Source organism: Accipiter gentilis, chromosome 7 (assembly GCF_929443795.1).
Source record: "Accipiter gentilis chromosome 7, bAccGen1.1, whole genome shotgun sequence".
In the NCBI taxonomy this organism is placed as follows: Eukaryota; Metazoa; Chordata; class Aves; order Accipitriformes; family Accipitridae; genus Astur; species Astur gentilis.
In genome coordinates, this window is record NC_064886.1 from 7,823,096 (window position 1) to 7,850,384 (window position 27,289).

The 27,289-nt window shown below is 37.2% G+C and overlaps 1 protein-coding gene across 9 annotated transcripts in view; it reads right to left on the minus strand.

Annotated features, from left to right (window-relative positions):
• Positions 1-27,289, minus strand: part of ARVCF (ARVCF delta catenin family member) — a 297,786-nt gene that overhangs the window by 178,129 nt on the left and 92,368 nt on the right. For all 9 annotated transcript variants that reach the window (XM_049806997.1, XM_049807006.1, XM_049806998.1 and 6 more), the window contains one exon: positions 3,378-3,443. The gene's annotated coding sequence lies outside the window, so the exon portion shown is untranslated. The remainder of the gene's footprint in view (positions 1-3,377; positions 3,444-27,289) is intronic.

Genomic DNA, 27,289 nt, shown 5'->3' on the forward strand with positions numbered 1-27,289 from the left:
AGGGGGGGAAAAAAAAAAAAAAATCAAAAAACCCTGTTTTTTCTAAAACGTGTGTCTTGTTTAACTCTCACAGTCATATCTAGTGGGTTGTGTGGCTGTTCTATTGCTCCACCAGGGAACTGAAGACATTAGTATAAACAGGAAAGAAAAAAGGTCAATATTCATATTTAATTCTTGAAGCTACTAAATCAAATGAATTTTATTAGCTGCTTACCAACCAATTCTACTGCATTACTCTCCCATATTTCAACCCCTCTCATTAAAAACAACCAGATTTTGCCCTTACATTGCTTTAAACCAGGAACAGTATCAATGAAGAGGAGATTAAAGCAATACAAAAAGAGGGAATAAACAGAATGAGGCCCACTAGCTCTAATTCTCCCCAGTAACATCTGTCTCATTCTAAATCAAGTATTTTTTTCACCAAGCTAAATTTGGAAGCCTGAGGCATGAAGTAAATGTACTCCATTAGACCAAAACAATAGATCTGCTTTCTGCAATCATATGTGCAGATTCAAAGATGGCAGCGATAGACCCCTCCCTGTTTCAGCATCTGAAAATTTAAAATGCAATCCAAGTTCATTTTACCCTTGTAAGTTAAGGATGCAATCCAAGTTTGTCCTGATTAACACCACAGCTTTTTAGTGTTACAAGGCAAACATGCATTTGAGAACTAATAAATAATATCTGAGCAAAATAAAAGTATTTAGCTCATCTGATGTCTTGAATAAACATCCAGTTCATGCATAAACATATAAAGGCAGAAAAAACAGATAGATTTTAATGGCAGTCTTGGAGAGACTCATCCTTCCATGTGATGGATTTTGGCATGTAAGATCTCTCAACAGAACAGTCTGATACACATTGCAAAAAACGTCCTGCTTCAGAGTGTTGCTGCCTGTTTGAGGGGCAGAAACAATGTCAGAAGAACTGCCAATTTCACTTCTCTGTTTGCAGGTGCAAGACACTGCTGAATCTTGAAAGCAGAAATCTTTATCAACCAGAAGTATTTTCTATTCTATTAGCCAAACGTACTGGCTTCTTTGGGGTTAAACTGACAGTCAAAACAGCCTTCAGAGAATAATGTTCAGGACATGTATCGTTCATATCATTGGGTAAATCAAGACGCCATAAGTAACCCCATTGATTAGTCCAGACTCAAGTGTTCTTTACTCATTTAGAACTTCACTTGCATGAAACAGAAATGCAGTGCTGTGCTTAGTCTGCGAAGTGTTACATTGATACATTAATCAAAAATTATTTTTATTACATCACTGCAAGTAGCAATTTTCACAACTAAGATTCATATCTTTATTATAACAGCTTATTATTAATTGGCTTGTAGTTCTATCAAAATTTAAACGTTTGAGCTGAAGTCTTCCCTGGTAGATCTTTCCTTTAGGCTGTATTTCTCTTTTATGAAAACTTCAGCTAGAATAATTTGACCGTTTCTCATATCAGTTAGGGAAATTTTTGTGCAAGTTTCTCCCATTAGTGGCTCCGAAGACACGGTCAAGCAGCTTGCTGTCAGTCAGCAACCCTATGGCTGCCAGCCCAGCAGAGGGATGCAGCGTCTCCCTTCTGTTCTGTATGCAGCTGAAAGGGTGGCAGAGATCACCACGACCTTGGAACTGGCAACACACCAACACCCGTACCAAACCTCCAGGGATTCCCCTTTTCCCTATCGCTCTTTTCCTGCCTGTGAAACCTGTTCTGAATTTGACCTTATCAGAAGCCTCCATCTCGACTGGCCAACTACCACATTTAAACTACCTCTTCTGTGCTGAGGTTGAGCCTGATCTGAAAATCAGTCGGAACTGGGGAAAGTATTAGATTTAGGGGGTCACTATCAATTGTCTTTTGGACAGATCATGTTCTTCCGGATAGCTATAGTTAGACACTGATCTCATCCCTTCCAAGGCTATCCTGCTTTTGTATCTTCGACTAAATCTTAACGCTTTTTGTAGCTTTTATCGCCTATCAGTATTTCTTCTTTCCAGGAATACACGTATCACTAATGCCTAATTACAGTTATTTGGAAGCAGAAATATTTCTTCCAGATCTGCCCCAAGAACCAACTTTCTATTCAAACATCCCTTTTTAATAAGCATTCTGCCGATAACTTTGCTGAGTGGGAAAAATAATAATTTTGCTTTAACTGTCTAGCCATTTCAAATGTTTCAAACAAATTCCCTCTATTATATCAAAATGAAATTCCTGTACTGTATAAATAGGAATGTATTCCAGCTATGATAAACGCTTTTAACTCATTTCATTAACACTATATAAGTAACAGAGGTAAGTAGCAAACAATTCAGACAGTAAATACAACGTAAACTCTGTTGAGAATCCTTCCTACAAACAGCTTTGAAATTTTAAATGGGCTATATACACTTTCAGTTTTGACACATATAGAAGGGACAATGTTTAATCTAAAAATAATCAAATGAAAACAGAAAAAACTTCATAAAAATCAGTAACATGATACTTGTTATTCAGAGGATTATTTTCGAAGAATGCTTGGCTAAAACTATAATCCACCTACACTGAGAAAAATAAAGCAGTACACAGAAGGGAGTAATGTTTCAGGAAAACAAACAACAGAGTACTTTAATATTTAATCCCATTATTCACCACCAAGGCCCCAGATTTAAAACAGACACGCCAAAGTATTGAGGTGAATTCACAGCAGCTGAAAATGCTTGTGGTCATCCACTAAGCAACCACAGGACTGGCCTTTTGATCTCAAGAAAGGCTAAGACATAGCTGGCAGGGAGGGAACAGAGAGAGGAAGACACATCTTAAGAGGATGACCCTTACCGCAGAAAGAGTTGGGATCCAAGGCATAACCATAGCCTTTAATCGAGCCTGTTCAGGTACAGAAAAACCTTAGGAAAGCACAAGCTGAGAACAGGATAGGAAATGAATGCTTAGAGTCCACCTGCTGTAAATGTGGGCAACAGAAGTCACACAGAAAGAGATATTCCCTGCTCTGTCAGGGGTAGAATAAAACCAAATGAGGATTTCCATGGTAGAAGGAGAAGGGAGACATGGATCAGAGACAGTGTGAAGTCACAAGAGAAAATTGTCATCCATGTTTTCCTCAGCTAGCACTTGAATTTTACCCTTGCCAGTGCCTCAGCTCTCCATGCAATACAGAATTATAGAGGTTCCTGTCCTAGTTCCACAGTTTCAAGATTTATCACGGGTATTTCCTTCTTTCTGCCCCTCAACCATCCTACCACTATTTTAAAACAAGTTTTAGTAGGCCTTCAATAGCATGCAAACTGATGGATTTCTGAGAAGTGCATAGATAATTTAAAACCATAAAAGGACAATGATTTAAGAACATACATAATGACAAAGCAGCACAATACCTTTTATAGTGTTCCTTTCTTGTAGTGGCTTTAAGATAGAAATTCTCCCTTGGTTCAATGATAACTCTGTCAGAGAAACAAAGAAACATAACAAAAAAGACATTTTTATTCCATCTAGGGGAAGTAGGAAGAGGGGATTGTTTTTTAATAATTGACAACATTTACATAATATGGTAGAAGTCTATTCGTTGTATCTCTCCTTGGTGCCCCCTCCCTTCCTGAGTCATGCTGGTGTACAAAAAAGCATTGTTTGCGATATCTATTCCACCATCACCTGAAACCCCAAGAAAATCCCACAGAACTGGAGTACAGAAAGTACATTCCATAGAAGAGCTTGTTTGGCTAACTACCTATTCCAATCCTCTTGATTTCTGTCCCAGTGCTACCTATATGTGCATATATCAAACATTTCCAAACTTAGAATTTAGTCCAATATATATTTAATTTCCCATTGATTCATAGATTTAAAAGCCAAAAATGTTTCCTTCATAAGCATACACCATAGCATTTTCAGTCATCCAGCTCTAAATACCATATAGTGACTCTCAAAATGTCAACTGTGGCTACATAAATACACCTCATCCCATTTGACATTTTTACTTCTAGCAGCAGGAAATAAGAGAAATTCAGGCAGGAAAACAGTCAGCTTTGAAATTCACCAGAAAGAACTCAACATTTTTCAACACCTCATTTTTTTGTTTGAGCTTAAGGTAATATTCCCATTACAGCATTTCTTATCTTAGAAATTCCTCATACAGATAAGAAGCAGGATCCTTTGTCTCGGATTCCCAGTCTCCTCCTCTCTTTCTGAGACCAAGAACATTTGAGTAGGTGATTCCTGCAGATCATCCTTGCTTAGATCCACTCAGGCTAAAGTCTACCCATAAAACAGACATGCCACTACCCTTCCACTTCTACACTGCAACACGGCTTCATCATTAGACCCTTCCCCTCCATTCCTCCTTTGGCTGGAAGGTACAAGCAAGGCCAAATAAATATAACGGTGGTCAATAAGGAAAAACACTTCAACGCTGCAGATGCACTGGAACCAAACAGGTGCTAAACCAAAATTATACATCTCTGATGCAAGATGAGGGATTCTTTGAAACTAATTTCTTTTAGCTTTCGTCTTGTAACAAGAATATGACTACCTCCTCTAAGTAGGCTAATTTTATGTATTTTATTAAAATATTCTCCATTTTTAAGCCAGAAATAATTCATGATTTATGTTTAGTGTCACATGGAGCAGACAAAAACTACTGAAAAAATACTTTGCTTGATTTTTTCCTTCCTCCTTTTCCACCTGTATTTTTTCTTTTAGTTGATTCAGAGTCAAGAAGACAAGCAGCCTAAGGCATTTGACTTCACTTGGGACACCCTGGGTAAGGCCCAGATCCACTGCAGCCCTCATGTATGGGTGTGGGCTATTAAACCTTTTTTTATCATATAATCTGGGAAGAAACTGCATTTTCCTACCTCACAACATCTCATTTTATATATATATATATATATATATATATATATAAAATACCATGAGGTATCAGGTACTTCAGAAAAGAACCACCCACACTACTACTGGTGGTCTTCTAGTGATAATCACATTTGTATAGTCTGAAATTTAGTGTTGATTATCAAGAAAAAACTTCTTGTCTTTCCAATACAAATCTAATTGTTTCATTTTATTCTTTAAGCAGAATTTTTTGTTAAAACATTCAATACCTTGTGCAACCAGAAAGTTTAGCAACGAGGTAAGATAAGAATAGATAATCAAGGCAAGTCTGGAAGAGGCTGCATTGCCAATACAACACATCCAGGCTGTGGATAGAACAAAGAGACGGGTCAGCAGGAGTTGTGACAGTAATTCAAAACCACATGGGCTACCTCCTCTTGCAAGACAGGCACTATTCTACCTAGTCTTGTGAGTGACAGTTCCTAATGTGTTGTCTGGATTATGGCAAACAACTGCATCAGCTAATGCTGACAGACCATGCCGTTCTCATATTCACATGGGTGCAGGCTAACTGACACTGGGAAACCAGGTGTTGGGTTATATTGGCTGATGCCAGCTGAGAGCTTGAGCCCAAAATCCTGGGAAGGCTGGAGCTTGCTGAGGCTCATGGCTATATCGCAAAGTCTCTTTTTCAGCCCTTGGTTGCTGTCCATTTGATAACATGACCTGTACTGCAGGGGAGGGGGAGAGGGGAAAAAACTCACCAGCTTGGACCACATGACATTTAATAAAACACCTGTACTTCATTATGAAAATGCTGCTTCATTCCAGTGATATACTTTTATCGCTGATTTTAATCAAGTATCTTACAGCTCTCAGATGAGAAAGGTGGAGAAAAACCTGTAATGCCTTTTCAAATTGCTTGTTATCTCTCACTTGTAACTAATTACCCCAGTCGCACTGTTAGAGATTCTGAGCAGTTTTATGTTCGCTCACCAACAAACGACTAAAAAAATGAAATCAGACAATTAGTCTCTAGCTATAGTAACTAATTAAGATAAATATTTTCAGAATAAGGAACTTAACAGAACAGCAAGACACTGACACTGCAAAATGCATGGGAAAGTAAAGCATCTATCAGCAAACAATTTCTTGCCATTCAGCGAGTTCCACAACTGCATCCCAACCACCACTTTATTCTTTTCCTACTCCAGTGAACATAATTAGTTATTAAGACTTCTTTCTAATGTGGTGAGAATGTGAGTAGCTTATTGGACTACAGGAAAGCTTACGGACAAATTTTGATGCTGCACCATCACAAGTGTACGCAGCAGTGACAGACCAGTATTTTTACACAAACAGCATGATGGAAAGTACTACAGCATCTGTCCTACCATTTGTTTTTCCTAATGTCTTATTTTGCATCGTCCACTAAGTCTGGACTGCACTGGTAATCCACTCATCATATCTTCTTGTTCCCCCACTCAAAAAGCTTCTGAACACGCACCCAGTTCTTGAAAATTATTACCGCGCAGTCAGTTGTGTGAGAAGCAGTCTTCGGATAGGTAAAGCATGGGTAAATCTACTGAATTCAGTGGACTTGCTTGGCCTTTGGTTCACACTGCTAGCCTGCTTAATTGTGACGTGGAGACAGCGTTACACAAACCCACTAATGAAATGCATTCTGTGGCACTGAGCAGATTCCTCGCCTGTGCACAGAAATAGCTGCAATTAAAACTGCCAAGCGTGAGGCAAGTAGTAAAGTCCAAAATAAGTGAGAGAGACAATAAAATGGTCTGGACAGACAAGCAGACTACTTTTCAATTCAGCTGCAACACTACTATAAGCACGTATTGCAAAATCTTGCCAAGGGCATGAATGGAAAGCCTGTATATCTTTGGCTCCTTCTGTCACTCAAATGAGCTTCTCTCTGGCATTTCTGGCACTAAAATAACTAATAAAGAATTTGGATGATGTAATTTATTTGGTAACAGAAAATTACCTGCCGATTCATAGCTACAGCCCTCACTGCACACTTAAAATCAGCCTTAAGGAGCTAATGTTTCTCTTGCTTACAGCAGTGTATTGCAGGGAGCACAACTTCAGTTAGGAACAGTTACGCCAATTGAAAAGACACCAGTGGAAAAGAGCTCACTTGGTCCCAAGTTAAATTTGTCTGTCCATGTTTTGTCCGTATTGACTGCAAGAAGCTCATACCCTCCAATTGTATGTTTTCCTCGGCAGGGAATTTGTCACAGATAAATCACCAGAAGTATAGGCAGAGCTGAATAGTATTCTTTGAGCTGTATTTTGCATCTGCTGTGATTTACTTTCCTTAGCCAAGAGACAAGGAGGTGAGGAGAAGGAATTTTTTTCCCCTAAGCTCCTTCTTCCTTCATGTTATATTTCACAGAGAAACATAGGATATTCTGACTGACAACAGAGTTCTGCTTGTATATAAGGTATCAGATGGCAAACGTGAAGTATCTACATTACACAACTCAGTATGTGGGTATATACTCTGTCACAACTCGCATCAAAACATATGAAACAGTCATGGGAAATGAGGTCTCTCCACTTAAAGATGGGATACAAACACGGCTACCACACAACACACTTAACAACAGCAACACTGTACGCTCATTATAAGGCTTTCCATCAAAGGAGGCGGACTACAAGCTGTTTGATATTCTAATATTTACACCCAATTATCTTTAGAAATTTATTTAAAACAGCATTATTTTTGTGTTACTTATGAGCTTTGAGTTCCCTTATAAACTCCTACTCATTCTTAATTATAATGTAAATCAGCATGTTAACATCAAGCAAGCAACCATTAACTAAACCAGCTGATACAAATGCAGACAAAGTTCGGACAGAAGCAGTGGCAAAATGCCCAGAAAGTTACAAAACCCCTCTGAACAGCTCAGGCAACATGGATAGATACACAGGCCTTTCAAAATAGGTGCTCTGGGTAATAGCAGTTACTGCCAATAAATATTATATAAATATTACAAAAGCAGTAAAGAGCCCATGCATCAGTACACAGACATGTCATAGATAAGAACTGCAGCTTTTTAAAATGTCAGGACTGAAAATGTACAACAGCCTATAAAATGTTGCTCAAGTCATTACATGCTAACAGTGTTGTAAATCATTTATTAAGAAAATGATGGCTGAACTAACTTTGGCAAACTAGATGCACCCATTTCCTCTACTATGTTAGTGCTGATAAAAACATGGCATGTTAAAAGAAAATTTATGAGATATAGAACTACAAAAGCCAACATATAGTGATTCACTTCAATGTGCTATGACACAAGCAAGTAAAATTAAAGCTAATCCTTTCTACTGAAGGAAATAGCACAGACTTTTGTGCGTTTGGTAAATTAATATTTAGAAGTCTCCCAGACAGTTTAGTGTTTTTAATATAGGACTAGGATTTTCTCCTAAACATCAAACAGAAAAATTGCATTAAAACTGCAGTTTCTTGATTGCCGCAAACCTAAATGACAGTATTTCCAAGATTTGTTTTCCAACATGTCATACATATTAGCAACTGTATACAACTGGGAGATTTGCAAAATCTACCAAAGAGCCATGAATTATACATTCATAACTCTTTAAAGGTCATGTGTAATAATCTTCCTATCAAGAGCCTGCTGATGGCTGCTAGTACTACTTTCCTAATATTTCTCATTACAATCATAAACATCTAGGAATGGAAAAACAACTAGGTATACACAGAATCTAATACCACACAGGTGCACATATATATTACACGTATATGTAATAAGTGAGACTTTGCCAACAATGTTTCAAGAATTTACGTAGCAATAAAATGGTAGCTGAACACCTTTTATTAAAAAGGTGATGCAGAATTTTACAGCCTAATGTGCGTAAGAATTCATCACACCCAGTTAAATTAAAATGCAGCACTTGATCACCTTTTATGTAAATTTTTAAAAGGAATTTTGTTATATTATATGCTAATATGGAGTTTCATTTAATTTAGCTGATGAATTACCTAATTTTGTTTTCCAGTGTACTAAGGATATCCCAATCAAACATGATAGCTTTTCATGGGGTAACCAAAGTCACTTCATATGTATTACAGAAACAGAATGAATTTATTAATTTTAAATGGGAGGCAAAGGTGACCTTCCAAAAATTTATAATGAAATTTAATCTTGAAAAAAAAAGAAGAAAAAAAATTAAATACTGGTTTTAGTGATAATACAACCTTAGTGCCAATAAAGTTTACAACAACTGCGGGAAACTCTGGTTGCAGCTGGTTATATTCTCCAGGGAGAGAAATTCCTCTCATAAAGCAAGCAAGCAAGCCAGACCCTGTAATCACTTCCATGACTGTTCAGCCTGCATAGAAATTGCACAGTTAGGCCTGTAACTGCTGCTTAAAAACTCCAAGACAATAGCACTGAAGTTACTGACTGAATACCAGCTGCTTCTGTTTCTTGTTCCCAGAAGTTGTGTATGCATGAGTATATGATTACCCCAAAATCAAATCTGTATCATCATCTTTGTTTCATAGCTCTGAAGGGCCACTGCATGATTCAGTGGTTTTAGCTGAATTACTGCTAGGTTCATATGCCTCGGGTCAACTCCTACTAGGCAAGAATTAGAGATACTGGCCCACAACATGCTTGTAGTATGAGTAGAGCTTTCCAAAGTGTCATGCAAACCCAAGCGATAATGGACAACATGAGAAGAACAGCAAGTGCTGGTGACAGAGGTATGTTGAAGATAAAGCTTTAGGTTCATTATTGTAAATAAAATTCCAGATTATTTTTTTAATCGAGATTAAATCACCCACCATATACAAATTTCAGTAAGTAACAACTCCCAAACCAACATTTTTACTTTGCAAGGGGTGGCAGTTAAAAATCACTCCTCTTTCAAATACATCTGCTGAAGAATGTTGTACTTAATACAGATTTTGACACAAAGAGTCAATCAGTAAGATTAATTTACCATTATGTAAGATCCGAGTACAGGTTTAATTTCTTTTCTTACAGCTTACACTTTTTTCTTCCCAACATCACATTACACGCCAACTTGTTCAACTCCAAACGTAAGCTTAGCATTAAACTAATAAACTTGAATTTGCGTAAGAATTATCTTAGATTTGAAAAATGTGCTTTGCAGAAGAGCTGTTCTTTAAATAAAACAACAGTTTCTAGTTACTATTACTAGTAATCATACTCCTGTTAATTAATAACTACATTATACAGTGAATTTACATGATGAAATTTATTTTTAATGTTTCCAAGTGATATAAATACCATTACAGTGGTTTTAAAAAGATGACTGTTCAGTGCAGCCATCCCCAGCCATAACAATCATGAAAAGCCAAATGATCTTTGCTTATTGAAGACTTTTAACTTCAGCATTACATAGCTTCCTAACCAATCAAGAAGTCCAATTAACAGTGTGGAGAGTGAGAAATGGCTTCCAAACTTGACTTCCTAATTCAAGGTTATTGCCCCTGTGCAGGGGACCAGCAGGCTCCAGTCTAAACAGAGTAGAAGGACAGAAGACACCAAAGGAGACCAGGAGAGAAAATAAGAAAGGAGGAATCTCAAAAGTAAGGGAGAGAAGAGAAAAGAAGCAAATTGTTTAATTTGTGGGTGAGTAGCCAATTTCAACACTGACTGCAAGACAGAAAATCCAGCAGATTCAGACATGAATTTAGCCAAGGGTTTGTATTTGAATTTCTTGAGGTGACCTATTCAATTCACTGTCATATTTAATTGAAATAGTAGACGGAAAAACCTGAGAAATTAAACTCTCCCACGTGGCCCCCATTTGAAAATGTTTTGATGAAGAGGAAAAAGGTCTTGCCTAGAAAAAAAGGGAAGTTTAATACATGTGTGTCATGGCTACTCCACCAGGTTTTAAACTCATTTACAGTACAGTCAAACTATAAAGTTAGGAGTGTCTTTAAATAACTCCTTCAGCAAGCTGGAATTTTTAGAAGTAAACTATAAAAAGCAAATCTTTTCTGACAATTTTAATTCAAAAAAGAAAACCGCAATTTACAATTAATATCTTACTGTACTCATACAACATAGATTAGCTGCTATAAAACAGCACAATGCTGTAACAGTTTCATTATGATTACAATAACCAGAAGCACTCTGCAGTCAACATTGTCAGATGTTTCTGTGTTGATCTGACATCATTCTAGCATGTTAATTATGCTGCGCTGACTGCCAGTGGCTAACATCTACTGGCTTGGCAATTAAGCTGGCAAGGTCTCAACTCTGAACAAAAGGCAGTTACCAGATATTTTGTCAAGCTAGGAAATTTCTTACCGAAAATATGTACTTGAAAAATGTCCAGTTCTTTCTGAGCACACTCTCTGTGCCCAAATGGAAGAAGAAAATCAGCCTGAATGAAAGCTTAACAACTAACTATATTTTGTGAATATAATTATAGGGTAGCCTAGCTTACCTTAAGAAATGTGTTTTCTCCATAAATCTGCATTTGTCTTGAACAGTCTTACTAGTTCATGCTGACAACTAGAATACTTAAAGCAGTCACTATTACAATGGTACCTAAGCCCTGTAACTGGCAAGACCTTCTACCATAAATAGACAGATTACCATTACTGGCTAACAAATACAGGCAAGATTGGAGAAATTGCACAGTCACATCTCCAAGTCTTACAGTTAATTACATGAGGCAGAACACAGAAGACTAGCCTGAAACAACTGGAAGTCACATAGCAAACCTGCAGAATCCATAGCATGCTTGTGGACCGTAGGAGATGCACTCATCTTGCAGAAAACTGATCAAGTGGATGCATATGTATGCAGATAAACCTAACGAGCATTCCCAAACTAACAAACTACACACAAATGGTTAGGAAATCAAAAGGTACAAGTAGTCAGATTATTTCAGCTGTGCTGCCATTTTTTAAATTTTATTTTATGTTCCACAGAAGCTTTGATTTTACTAATGAGGTTTTGTCTAGTAGAAATTTCAGGGATGTGAAATCTGTACCTAGGTGACAGGGAAACTGTGTAGCCCATCTGTTTGACTTACACAAAAATTATGTATATTCTATTTAGTTGCATAACAATGTTTCCATTTGCCTTTGTTGAAAAATAATTTAGTAAGTTCTATTTATTAATGATGACCCAAAGGGAGAAGTTCACACCAAAGGAAAGAGTAGGATCTTTACTCAGTCATGCACACAAAACAGTGTTACTTTAGCACAGGTTAAGATCACTAATACAAATTGCTTCAATAAAGCACAGTGAAAATTAAAGGTGAAGTACTGTAGCAACCTAAAATGAAAAACAATTGCCAGGGAAAGATATAAATAGCATCCAAACTCGTTGCTCTATGAATGTAAAAGAGATGGCTAGGAAGAATATCTAAGGATAGAAGAAATCAATCATTTGTAGTTGTTACAGATCAGAGCTTAGTAACCTTTGCTGGCAAACTGGGAATTCACACACAAAGCAGAGACGGCTTACTGAAGAATGAAATACGAAGCATATTTGTATTCTCAGTTCCAGAACTCTTACAAGCTGTATGCTTCATTTTAATACACTCAGGCTACTGGGCAGTCATATTACTTAGGCTATTTAAAGATACACCAACTTATTCAAATACTTGGCTGCAGTGTTTTCAATTCCCAGGAGAAACAAGAGCAGCTAAAATGTGCAGTATTAGCTTCCAAAAGTATGTGTTTCCACATTTGAAAAAGGTTATGTAAGTACCTATAATCTTATGCTAATTAAAGCATGGTAAATACATACATTTATTAACATAGCTTGTTTCCTAGTGCTTTCAAGTTCATTAGTTTAAGGATCCTAGAATTGTAAGTTTGTTGGGTTTAATCTGGTCTTCAAACACTGAAAAAGACTTCAGCCTCTTCTTTTAAAAGGATTAAAATGTGAAAACAGTAGGAATTTGGTTATCCAGACACTTCTGAAGCAAATTATTTGCTTTGCCATACTGTTTCCTTTTTTATGGTGACTGCTCTCATCTCTTTATCATGTATACTGCAGCTCTTCTGATACAGAAAATTTATTACAATCCTACTGTAAAGAAGTTGAAACAATTTCTTAGACCCACATGGCTTTATATTTATCTTTAAGCCAATGAAGGGAGATTAAATTAAATCATATTCCTAAAACTCTGACATCTTGCTAATTTCAAGCAACTTCTTGTTGCTTTTTCTAAGAAATATTAGGGGTGGATGTGATAAAGAAAACCTAAACAAGAAAGAGCGTTAGGATTCTGAAAGAGTAAAATAAGCCAGTACTAAAAGAAAAAAGAAAGTGCATTTATTTCAGCAGTTGCCTATTTTTTAAAACCTGCAGACTCAGATCACTAGAAATTTGGCAATTACAATAAACTGGTTGATCTAGTTCAGTGACACCTTGACCTCAGTCCCTAATACTGCATTTTGTTACTAGCAGAGACAAAAACAAGAGACTGAAGATGTCTTTGAAAGGCAAAATTAACCAACTGAATACAGCAGTGGTAGTATTGAAAAGTATAGCACATGCTAGAAAGCCTAGCAATGAAATATGCTGACACCAAATAAAGTTGTGAGTGGGAAGAACACAGAAACACTGGCAAGGAAAGGCACTCAAGAGACTCACATTTCCACTGTAAACAGAAGCAGTAGTGCCAAGTGTGAACTGGCAATGGAAGCATGTGCCAAAGTGCATTTGGAGCTAAAAACCAGAGAACTGTCAGTAGTGCCTGAATCACTGTATTTACCCCTCTCAATGTATGCATTTCATGTGGCTGCTGTGATAACTTGCCCAGACAAACATTGAAAGGTATGAAGTAGCAATGGACTAATTAATATTAACTAATATTTTTGGTACCTGATTTAGTGACTGCAGAGAACTTTCTTTGTGGCTAGGCAGACAAAAAAAAAACAAACAGAAAAAAATACACACAAGCAGGGGAACAAGGAAAATAAGGTTAAGAGTGAAGAAAGCACACACTGACTCTGTCCTAGAAAGCTACCGCTTGCTCTGGAAAGGGAATAGGTAATTAATAGAAGAGAAATAAACAGGTAAACAATTCACATACATTTGCGCCATGCTATAGTTCCTGCTAGTCATGTTGACAGTTGGATTAATACACATTCCTGGTAAGATTAGTAAGTGTGGAACCGCATCGCACTTCAATTTTATATATTTATCAATATACATTTGATATACCTGTTGCATCAGTTTTTCAGTACCATATAACCTTTCTCCTTTTGCTCCCAAAACAAAGAGAAATCAAATGAGAACAATAGAGGCCAGAGAAACTCACAGTGCCATAGCATTTGGAAGTGGGGATACACTGTGCTGCACTCTTGATTGCTCTGGTCTCAGATGTAATTGAGGTACTGTGCCTTAAAGAACCTTTTTGTTCAAAGTACACTGCTCATTACAGTTCAAGCTCACAGGAATGGAACAGGCAGAATGGGGAGTAAGATGACATGGGAAACCACAAAGCAGTAAAAAAGCTGGCAGTTCTAATTTTAGTTCTGCCAGCCTGGACAGTGTCCTCTTAACAAGCACCAAGTGTGATAAAACTGATGAACAGGCCTAACCATCAAAAACACAGAAGTAGTAACTCTACCACACAAGTCTTATTTGCATCTTAAATATTTATAATATTCAGATTTAAGAGACAGAATATGGTATGGCTGCACATCTGTTCTTTTAATCTGAACGCATGCCTTTTAATGTAAGCAGCTAAGCAACTGCGAACGCTACAGTCACGACACTTCTGTGGGACTTTGCACGCCAGCTTCCAGTCTGACTCCGTCATTAGAAGGTTGTGGCAGACCATGAATGTTCAGATGCTAGTTTTCTCCTCTCTCATTATATTATTCCTCCTGAATGATTCAGTGATGTCTCTCGTTTCTGTGGCATTGAAAATGCAGCCAAGGATTGATGAGGCCAAAAATACTAGTCTCAAAAAACCTCGTATTTCATATAAGTACCTCGGAAATCAGCAAGATATTTTGATTTCCAGTTGCAACAGTGTCACACGCTGTAGGTGCTTCTCACATGTCAAAACATACAGGAATGAAATGGATCCTATGAATATAGTATCGGATATAATGACACCATATCAGCCTTGCAAAATTGCACAAAAATATACTTGTCTGCAACTTTCTAGAATAATTGTAATGAATGAACAAATAATATTTAACTCAACATCAAAAAAAGTAATCACCCTGAGTAGGCAAAAAAAAAATAAAAAAAAATTGCAAAGCTTCTATATATTAAGCTATTCATATAATGCTAATAAATCTCCATGATAAAATAAAACAATCTACTATTCCCTCTAGGCCTCATCTAAGTCTTACTTTTTTGATCTCTTAGAAATGGAGATGGACTTTTCCGTGTGTCCAGAGGCCACCCAGACACTAAAAGAAAGCACAGAAGCAAATACACTCTCCACTGAAACCCTGCTATTAACTTACTTTGATTAATAGTACCAGAGTTTTAATAACATAAAGTGAATTTTATGTTATTAAATAAAATTTAATCATCCACAAAAATGTCCATAGATTTTTGTAAATTTTGGTAGAGCCATAGCATATATTTTCTTAGAGTTGGTATATGCATAACCTTATTATTAAAAAAACCTAACAGTCTCTCCAACTGTTAAGAACACACAGCTCTATATGAAGGCAACAGGAAATTAGAATTACATAATTTCATTCTAAATGTTAATTAAAAGAAATCACTAAACCCATGGAGGTTTAAATAAGAGAAGTCCACATTTAGGGGGGATCAAAATCTAAGGCTAAGGCCACAATAAATCTTAGTATTACTTTGCTGTGTTCACTGGTGTTGAGACCCGCAAACTGTAACACCTTTGCTGGTGAGAGTCACAATCTAACATTCTTTTCATGAAAAGTTGTTTAAGAATATGAATGAGCTTTCATTAGGTCTCTGCGATTTATACTTTTGAAGGGCAGATTCTAATTGTATGTGTGTCAGTCATAAACCCATCCAATTGTCATGGTAACACACAGTCATTCCAATGAAGAGTCAAATGATTAACTTGGCTGCTGGAACAAAAGTTTTATTGCTGCAATTTACTGAAACTGTCTGGTTTGCATATATTAAGCTGAATAGAATCACAGTAATGGCCATGCTGCTGGACACAGTGCTCTGCCAAGACTTTAAATGGATTTGATACTTAAATTTTTTGTAGAAAACGTGCATTATTCTGATTGTATTGAAGCTAGCAGGATTTTTATATGGTATACTTCAATTCTGTAAGACTCCCAGGTTTTTGTCTGCCCTCAAACACAACTAATTAGGTTAACTGGGTCAATCAAGAATTTAAGGCATAAGCAAGGCATATCATGCTTAATATACTGCTTTGACAAGTAAGCAATGTGATTGTTAAAATAGCAATTAATGTGATATCCCTGTACCTTTGACAGGTGATTTCCAAAGCAGTCACAACAGTTAGGTCAGAATAGCTTTTCCAAATCAAGAAACCCACTTACTTGGCTACCATTTCTCAAAAATCTGCCTTGTGATCTGTAATTATGGCTATGCTCACAACAGGATGCATCTGCCTCAGAGGCAGTGCAATGCTACCAGCATTGTTTTGCAGACTACAAGATGAAACACAGAGAAACTCAGACCCAAGTTCAACAAGTTCTTTAGGTACCTATATCCTCACTGACTCTTGGGGAATTAGGACTAACTCATCTAAAGTAAAACAGAAAACCAAGTAATATAGAAAACTTAAAGGAAGCCTATAAGGTTCCTTATAGGTCTTCCCACATCTTCCTATTTTCTTCTTTCTTTTTTCTAGGTCTTTCAGTTCCTAAATTACTGCCCTGAACTCCAGCCGTTCTTCCCCTTCTTACAAACCTATGCACATAGGTTATGTCTCCTGTTTTGCTCTCCATGCTTTGACTGGGTTATCCGCTTTTTCATTAATATTGTGAATAGGTTACAGAAGGAGCACAAACTGTTTAGAAACTGATGAGCACATACTAGTCAGCAACTGAAATTAAAAAAGCCACGTTCCTTATTTATACACATTCATCATGCAGCACATACAATAAAGCAGGCGTGTGCCTTGCTGCACATGGATTGCCCAGAGTATGCGTCTGCCAGCTGCAATACCACATGAACCTTCAAATCCTATGTTTTGGCCCCTGAAAGACAGATCTGTAAAAGCAGTAGTCTGCTATCAAAAGCCCACCCTTTTAATAGACTGCAGTTATTGACACTTTTCAACGTAATTCAAAGCACAAATGTCAGGAGGATGCTTGGTCTTTAATATTTGTAATGATGTAATCATGCAAAAAGAAATTACTTAGACTGACTCTTGACTGTGAGCTCAGTTTCAGGAGCTGGCTGTTGTAACTGAGGATCTATAATTAAATATATTCATTTATATGTATATTTAGTCTGGATACAATGGAGACATCACACAGAACTCTAGCGTTTCTTTTTACATCTTCATTTCTCAGCTGCACCCAAGTCCATACTTGCGAAAGACTAAGAGGAGGAATTTGAATAATGTGCAGTAACATTTATTCATACATGTCAAAAGGGTGGCATCCACCCCTCTCCCAAAATGTTACGGAAAAGAAGAAAGAAAACTGTATTCTAGAGAAGACTACATACAGTGGCAAATAGCAACTCCACATTCCAGCTTTATTGGACTGAAAGCATGAAATATATTAACCCCTTTCAACCCCTTTCTGAAACCTATCAGTCAGTTACGTCAGAAGCAAAAGACCAAATAAAGTGATCTGACATCTTGCTACATTCCAAACGGACAATCTGGAAAGTCTTCTTCACAACCTGCACAGGCTGCTTCAACTCTAAAGTTTCAAATCCCTACGAAAACTTGAAATACTGTCTGATGTCAAAAAACCAAGTATGCTGAATATAGAAAAAGCAGAAGAAATTTTTGTAATTCCATTCATCAGTAAGAACTTAAATGAAATACCACCATTAACATCATAATGCAAATATTTTACATTTATAGATTTTTTTCAACTTCAGACTTCAATGTATTTTCCAATGGAAGTAAATTTATCAGCAGTAATTGCTTTTGGAGACACATCATAATGTACCCAAGGTAAAATGCATTACAAAACCTGGGATTAGAAATATTTTTTTACTTTCATATCCATATTCCTATTCTTTGATCACCATGCTGAGTACTAAGAATTGGGTAGCTCAAAAGGGAACCAAAAAAATTCCATTAAAATTCAAACCCGTAGATAACAGTAAGTATTTCCACATGCATTTATGATTTTCTGCACACACAAATTGGTGTGTTCAAACATCTTTGAAGTCATTTTCAGGGCCTCTGTGAAAATTTAGTGACTATAGTCCTCATTAAGTGTAGTTTCAATGCATGTGAGTGCCAAGAGACTGAAGCAATAACTAGGCCTGCTGCATGCACTGGCTGAACAATGAAACTGAATCTGAAGATAGTTAACTTCTTAATTTTTAGCATAACTGTGACAGATAAACATACAGGCTTACACACATTAATAAGTATGCTTCAAATTATAGTGGTACTGCTGAAATCTTACATAATTTTAGAAGAGATTTTTTCATGCAGTTTCTACATATCTTTCAACTCAGCTATTTCACTTCAATGTATATAATATTCTTTTTAATTTATATACTAACTCCAATGATTTTTCATATTACAGAAATTAAAAAGATCACATCAGCTCATTCGCTGTAAAATAAGACAACCTTAATTGGCTATAAAAGAATTAGACTGCAGAAACTATCCAGGCTAAATCTGGCAAACTGGGAATACGAGAAAAGGATGAAGATTTTGTTTACTGGAACACTGTAACACAGCAGCATGTAACTAGATCAAATACAGATTTATCCAGAACAGAACAGGCGTGGGTTGGGTTGTGGGGGTTGGTTTGTTGGGGTTTGTTTTGGGAATGGGGATGAGGGAGGCAGTGTTCCTTCAGGTTTTTTTGGCCTGAAGTTTGACTTTTTGAAAAAAAAGTGACAATTTCATTCCTCTCTTGAAAGCCCACTGAAGCAATAATAAAATTCACCATAGAGCGAGTGTATGAAGAATGTCTGGTGTGTTGCTCTTCACAATTAAGTCAGCCGCAGTATTTCCCCTCTGTTGATATACCACCAGTACTTCATCTTATGAAACTGTTTTGCAATAAGTCTCAAAAAGAAATGACCCTTTTTTTGCGTGTCTCTGTCCAATGCACACATAAGGGTTTGATGGAAACAACAGCAGTGACAAACAGCTACCCACATACATAAACAAGACAGTTGTTACTAAAGGTAGGATCAGATACAGTCACTCTCTCAGTTACGGAAGTGGAATGCTGGCGTAAAATAAAAAGCAACTGAAACTGTGAAGCTGCATCTGAAACTGTGGGACTTTTAAAAATCACAGTTAAATGTAAATAATTAAGCTAATTTTAGGGGCTAGAGGAATACGTTTTCATGATTTAGAGAAAAATATCCCTAAGTAAATATCTGATCATTTTATGTTTCCATTTCATTAAAGAGGGTGCAGTTAAATCAAATGAGGTAAACTCAGTACAGTGTTCATCTTGAATCATATCTAGTAAGATAAGTTACCCAGTCATAACCCTGCAATTTCATTGCCCTGCCATAGCCATACTAAGTTTTACATCTACTGTAAAATTGTGTAACCTTCACATTATTCCTTCCCTATGTAAAACTGCTCTTCTGAGTCCAATTGAGAAAGAAATCAGATCATTAAAAAAATCCTCTTTATCCAGAAACACATGAACAAAGCTAAAATTGTCACTCTAAGTGCTGTGTTTTCCTTTCAGTTTACTATACCAATTTACTCAGAATCGCTCACCACCAGCAGCCCTTACTTAAGTTTCTCCACTCTTTATTAATACACGTACTGCCCAGAACAACAGGTACTAGTGAAGATTCTCATTACACAGAGAACTATTCCCCTTTGTACTTGAAATTTATAAATAACTGTATAGACCGTGTCAAAACTTACTTTGAAGACCAAAGCTATGACAGTTAACATGTTTTATTAAATAATGAGAAAAGAATGGATGCAGAATTGCACGCTGTAGTCATGCCATTAGTCCTACTGGAGCTGGGAAAACTGGCCACATGAGTGCTACTGCCCTGAAGCCACAGTTTGGGAGGTGTGAAATTTCATGCTACAATATCTAAAAATATGTAGAAGTTGGAACAAATTCAAGATTAGTGCAAGTCTACTGAAGTATAAGACTGGCCTTAGATACTTCAGCTATTCCAGGACTCTGGACTCCTACTCTCTAACAGTGGCCAATAGCTGATGCCAAGGAAAAGTACAAACAGAGACAAACTTACAGTAAGTAGCACTTTCTCAGGATAATGTTACACACAGAAGGAATGCAGGCTGCTATCCTGGATAATCAATCTAGATGCTCTACCACAGCAGAAGCAGCTATAGTACAGCCCAAATACTACAGAACTGCATAGAAGAGTTTTCTGAACTCCGTGCAACATGGTGCAATATTGTGGTTTGCAAACAGATCCCTGAACATGGAAGCTTTCAGTTAAAAGATCTCTTTTGCGAGGAAAGGCAGGGAATTATACAATCCACAATGGATTGCAAATTACAAATTTGGGGGATGCTTCTGAACACTCGAATATCGAAGATATTAGTTTCCTGCATATTTCCTCTACTGCATTACAATAGTTTTCTCATGGAGAAATTGGCAAAGTGACTTCGGATTTATCCTTCCTCCATTCCACCCCAAAAAACGTTGAGCCCAGAGCTCCCTCTTTTTTTCTTCCTAATCATCTTCTCAGTATTGTGTCATAAGCTCCCATGACAACCTAAGCAGCACAGAGTTTTCGAAGAGAAACCTGGGGCACATTTTGGAGTATACTGTATTTTTAGCAAGCTAAACAGAGCTAAGCCATACGGTCCTACATTTCAATGTGACTTAATGTAAAACTACTTTTTATTTATTTTTTTTACAAGCTAAGACTTTACAGTATAGTCTTTACAGGATTTTGCACTTCAGATGGGTCTTCTAAAGCATCTGTTTCGCCTGCAACCAACTTTTGATAATTTCTTCTGGATGCTCCCCAGGACAAGGAAGAAATCGGTGCACTGCAATCTCAGACATCACCTGGGACTTCCATAAGGCAATAGAAACAAAGTTTTAAACATAGCCCTGACTGCTGCACACTTCATCATGGATGAAACTAATATAAGGCACTCCCCTGTAATACGTCTCTATGTTGAACTAAGTGAGTCCTTCCACTTCTGTAAATATAGAAGAACCAAGTTTAATTAAGCTGACACAGAGAGATCAAGTTTGAATCTCAACTCCTAGCCTTCATGGTAACTTCAAAATATTAAACAGTTGGTCATAAATCCCTATCTCTAAGACCTAAATGCAGTGCTAGTCCATGACTAGGCATCAGAGGTGCTACCAAAAAAACCAAACAACAAAAAAACCCGTAAAATTCACCTAGCACTTTTTTGGGGCATTCAATAACAATTCAAATCCTTATATCTATTTTTAAAAACAAAATGAATGGAGATTAGAAAAAAAAAAATACATCATGATTTTTTGTGCTAAATAACATGTTTTTTCAATGTATGTAATATATGTCCATCTTAGGCAGTGTCTAAGACATAGTGGTCCAAGCAGGTAAACGTTTGAAAACTATGAACTTCTGTTCTATTTTTCCCCTGTCATTTAAAGCTTTGCTTGCTAACTGTTTATTCTGACTGTCTAAAATTGGGGTAACTCAGAAATTTAATGCAACAGTCCTTGCAAAAACTTATTTGATAGACGGTACTTTGAAGATACAAAAAAACCCAAATACTATTTAACCACCAGAATTGTCTAGCAGTGAATAAGCTACTGCTATAGAAACAGGCAGCAAATGCCTAAAGCAGAATTTCACTTGTTTGGATTGTTTACTAGAGAGATTTAATTGACAAACCAGCAGGTTATTTTGCTGATCGCACTGCCTGTACTCTGGTTCCACTCAGAGACGAATCAATGATGTTCAAATCTTGTTACCTGTCTCTGTGGCTTCAAAACATCTGACTGTGCAAATTATTATTTCATCCCTTTTCATTTGGTAGGCTAGCTGTGTTATGCACAATATTGTCATAAAGAGATATTATCTCCTCTTTTAGCAATTCAATACACCTTATAATTAAGAATTATTTATTAATATCCCTGTACCTGTCAAGCCATTAACCCCACACAACACAAATGAAATTAGATCTCTCGGGAACCCTGTTATGATAGAGTAGGATCAAGATCAAAAACTCTTGCAGCTGATCTTAAGGCTTCTCTTTTATGGTAGTCACTTAACATTTTGGGGGCAAACTGCCATGAGGAATGCCAGCCCGTAAGAGCAAGCAACCTAACTTAGAAACTGGAAAAACGTCAAGCCTTTCTTTGGGCTAGTGCCTGAAATTGCCCTGGCCCTGGAGTTACCCAGTGGTGTATGGCAGCAGGCAGGACAGCAGTGGGAGACATTGCCTGCTCTGGATAACACGTGCCCTCTTCTGGCAGATCCAAGCAATATTCTAGGATGGCTGGATGAACAAACACTACTCCCTCTGCTAGTAATATCAATTACTTACTATTATTACTTTTATTATTACTTTTCTAGCAAAGATTAATGTGCAATGAACTGTTATTATTGCTGTAGAAAATACACTGAATATGTGCACTCCAAATAACCTGGCATTTTTTGAGTAAGTCTGGCCTTGGAGTACCTATGGGAATATCATAGGACAGCTAGGAGATATTAGTCTCAGTCATCAAAATGCCTATTAGAGGACCAAGACTGAGAAAGAAAAACCCAGAATATAAAACCATGTCTTGGTTTTAATATTTTTTGTTAATGATGGGCATTACTCCATAGGATTCCTATCCCCACCCTGCTGAAGAAGCAAAGTAAGATTTTGTATTATTTAATTCAGCACCCATTTAGCTCAACCAAAGGACTGTCTCCATAAAATTCATGCTACTCTCTTTCTCTATAAAATTCTGCCACTCATGAGCAGACAGAAAAGCAAAAGCAGGTTAGGACAGAAGGGATGCTGTTTAATATTAAACAGCATAGGTTTAATCGATTAGTGCCTTGAAGTAGGTTCCATGGAGCAGCCCAGTAAATCTGGGTAGAGCTGCTTTGAAACTACCCTCCTTTGAGAAATGGACTTGCAGAGTGTCAGCAGAACTTGTATTGTGCTTTTTAACCTTATAATTACAGCAGGTTTAGAGTAATTGCCTCAAAATATTTTATGGGACTCTTCATTTATGCAATTTAATTGTTCTCAGTAGTTTTCATGCTATTTCCACTTCCTTAAGTATTCAGGCAAACAACTTTTCCAAGAGAATGTTTACAGAAACGTTAACACTGAGTAAAAATTAAAAATATATTTGGAAAGGCAAGTCTTGAATCATTAACAAATTACATATGATGCATGAATCTTATGGCTCACGTACCTCATCAAGTCCAGACCAGCTTGAATTCTGAGTATTAAAAATAGGTTGCGATTATGGAATAGAAATAGATGGATGCTAAGAAAAGAGAATTGACACAGGTAAATAAGTGCTACGTATTAAAAGTATAGATACTAAAAGTAAATGTCCTGTCACTGCTAAGAAACATCTAAGGCAAGGGGATCAAACTGGCTTGTGAAATACTGGACTTTGAGACAATAAAATGAAGACACCTCCTAGAAGAAATAAAGGAATGAAAGTCCTCAGACAAAGGACAGGTGCGTTTGTGTTTCCTTCTTATCATACTGCTGGATAAAAATGCTTTTCAGTGCCAAAAATGGTGCAAGTCCACTCTAATCTGTTAATGAAGTCTTAATACCTAGAACTGATACCTTTGCTTGAGTCGGGAAGTAAGACATTGACAGAACCACCTGTGTCTGGACTAAGCAGGAAGGAGTGGCTTTGAGGTTTCTAATATTTCTCTGAAGATTAAAGCAGAGACTTTAGCAAAGAGATCCAAGCAAAGATTTCTAAAGATCTCTACAAGTGGAAGTACAAGGGAAATGTGCAAGTATAACAGAAAAATATATCTATTTCTCTATTGGTTAAACCACTCTGCAATGTTTTATCTGTATTTTCTTCCTTCAGGTACATGAACTGTAAACAGGCATGACTTTTACCTATCACAGCTCCTTAATAGATCTTACACAATCTCAAACGTACTATAGTCCCTCTTATTTCCCCTCTCCCACATCCTTTCTGCATTTTCCCAAGGACAATGCCTGTGTTTGCACATTCCCTCCTATGGGATTATGGCAAGTAAACATAAATGGGAAATTAATCCACTCCTGCAGAGGGACATGTTGCTCCAAGATCAGTAGGACAAGAACTGGTTCCTGGCAGATGCTGAAACACTGTTTACTCAACACACAGAAAGTACCACTATTAACACACAATAATGCTTCATTATGAGTTTCTGAAGTGTTACTGCTTTTTCCAACCAGCACAATTCTTGTTCTGTGTCCCTTTTTTCCTCCCTTTACTTTCCACAGAGCACCACAACTAACTCAGTAACGTTTTGGTTAGAGATTTCTTGTTCCAGACTCTTTTCAGGTTCTGTACCACCCATCCATTTCACCAAATCACTGGAGGATTACAATCCTTTCCCCAACTTATTTTCCCCAAGGAAAAATGAAAATGACAAAATGTTTCTTGCCTCACGTGTTCCCCATTGGTGCAGAGCTCTACAGCTAAAATGCTCATCAAAGCCAAAAGCTTGGGCATGACTGAACTTTAAACAAGCTAAACATCAATTGTCTTGATTTATAGACCCAGGAGACCAAGTCAATCACAAAAGACTAAAGTAAAATTAATTTGCCATTCAGAGCTGTCTATAAGCCATGCCTAGCCTGAAAAATATAAAAAATTAGTATTAAGTAGATTGTGTAACTGCTTCCGTTGGACAAAACGGCTTAAAATTCCATCTTCATCGTGGTCATATATCCAGAACATCCCTTGCTTCACCCAGGCATTAAATCTAGGATTTTCCCCCCTCATGCCACACCATTGAGTACTACCGACTTAGACAAACACTGAATATACAGCATAGAGATTTATGATATCTCTATAACTGGACTGACTATCTCTGGCATCTGTTCGGGAGGCACACCATAAGGCAAGTTCATGGGTTCAAACCTCGCTTATAAATAGATGGTGCAGATGCACTACAGAGTAGATATTGTAGAACTCTTTATTTTCGATTTGAGAACTCTGCATCTTTTAGGTAATGCACATACATAAATACAAAACATTAACATAACAGCTTAAGAGATGCAATCTGGTGTATTTTAAGCTACAAAAGGATCTGCAGTTTTATGACAGCATCAAAATGGTTGTTAGATTCAGCTGCAGGTTAACACACAGTGCCCAATTTTCATTTCTGTGATATGCTGGATGTTAAGTTCACGTGGCATGTAGATCAAAAGGTAAACTGCTAAGAATGAGTAACCATTGTCAGAGAACACGCAGTGCAGCACAACTGGCAATCTTCCCATTAGCAAAGTCGCTTGGGAAGGCTTGTCTATCATTCACACCACAGGTATCTAGCTTTCAGCCACTCAGACAGGTCCCTATATCACAAACAACAAATTCACTTCCCAAAACTAAATTGTCTCATAAATTCCAGTTATTCAATACTGTAATTGTATTTCTGTGGCTTCGATAGTGGCAACAGGGAATGAAGAAAGCAGGAAGAGAAGGCTAATTGTAAAAGGTAAAGTTGCTTTTTATACTGAAATTTTTTTGTTATGAATAATGGACCCAGAAAGGAAGGACAACTATTAATGAATCAGTGGTAGAATAAAAACTTAATCATTTGCTGAGGTCACCTAGTCTGTCAGTACTAAAAGATTTGAAAGCTTCTAATTTCGTTCTTCACAAAAGAAGCTCCCTGCTGTTAACAACCTCATGAAGAATTTTCAGCATTTAACTTCAAATCAAAATCAGTACTGTAGCTTAATACTCCTCAAACACAAAGTCAAACACAAAGCTCAAATTCTGGACAGAAAGCATCACCAGCTATTTACAGTTTAGGCAATTTCTTTGTACAGATAATAAATCAAAGTACATATCTCATTCCAGCAACTGAAGTCTGATTACGGAAATATCTTAAATATTAGTTTATGCACTCAGTGGAGTTCTGCTCCAAGCAACATATACATCAATCTAAATCAAGTATCCAGTTTATAGATATTATTTTAGGTGGCTTTTGCTTCTGTTTTAATAGGTGCAATGAGAACAGGGGTCGCAATGATATTTAAAAAGAAAAAAAATACAGCTAGGTTTCTGCAACGACACAGAATGCAATCAATCTGCTAACACCTGACACGTGATAAGTTCACAGTGTCCATAAAACGTACTACTATGTGTATGTGTTAGAAATATCCATATTCTTGGCTCCTTACTCTCCTATAAAACAGGAGAGTGGAATCGCTCTCCTGAGATTCATAAACAGATTTTAGTTTCATCCGGGAAAACCTCCATCTTTCGTTTAGCAACAGAAAGTTCTCCCACCTCAACCTGTTCTTTGCTTCACTGTAACAGTATGATTCATGGCTTTGTGGATAGGGCAGTAAGTTTACATCACTAGACACACAAAAACACCCAAACCCACAGCAACTAAGATTTTCTGAGAGCTATTTACAGCTTCTAAGACAAAAGAAACTGAGAGGCATTTATATTAAAGAAGTGTATTTTTTCCTTCTTTCTTATGGGTTCCATAAAAGATATTTTATTTCACTCCATATATTCTATGCGTATGTATAATGCCAGTTCCATAAGCCTTGACTCAAAGAGAATAACTTCTACTAGCCAAAGAAATCAGCCCTGCCTATGCTCTGGGAGATTTGCCAAAGAAAAACAAGCTCCATGGTAAAGGTCATTGGGAATAAGAGACATTCTTTACGGTGTGCTGAGTACAGAGACTAATCCACTTCTTTTGGTAGGAAGTATGCAGGTAGGGGATGAGCAAACATTAGTTCCAGAGTCTTCCACTCCTGCTTTTCTAAGTATATTCAGGGAATCATCCATTTTGACCCGCTTTTCTTTTGTTTTTGATGTCATGCGCTACAAACCCCAGCACTATGCTTACTAGGACAAATCTATTGTACTATGCTGGAAATCCTCTCTAATAGTGTGGGGGATGCTAGCAGTAAGGGCAGTAAGTCAGTTGGCTGCTGTTATCATCAATCAAGCATGAAGGCTCTGCTATTCTGCAGCCTGAATTCTTTATCTAACTGATTAGTCATACAGGCCAACTGTATTACAGTATTGCTTCCCAACAACCATTACAGAACTCCTCCATTTGGAGTATTAAAAAACCCAGCTGATGAGCTCAATGTTGCATGAAACATGCTGTGGAGAGGAAGGAGAGGAAGCGAGGAAGCGGAGGACAGAGAGGAAGAG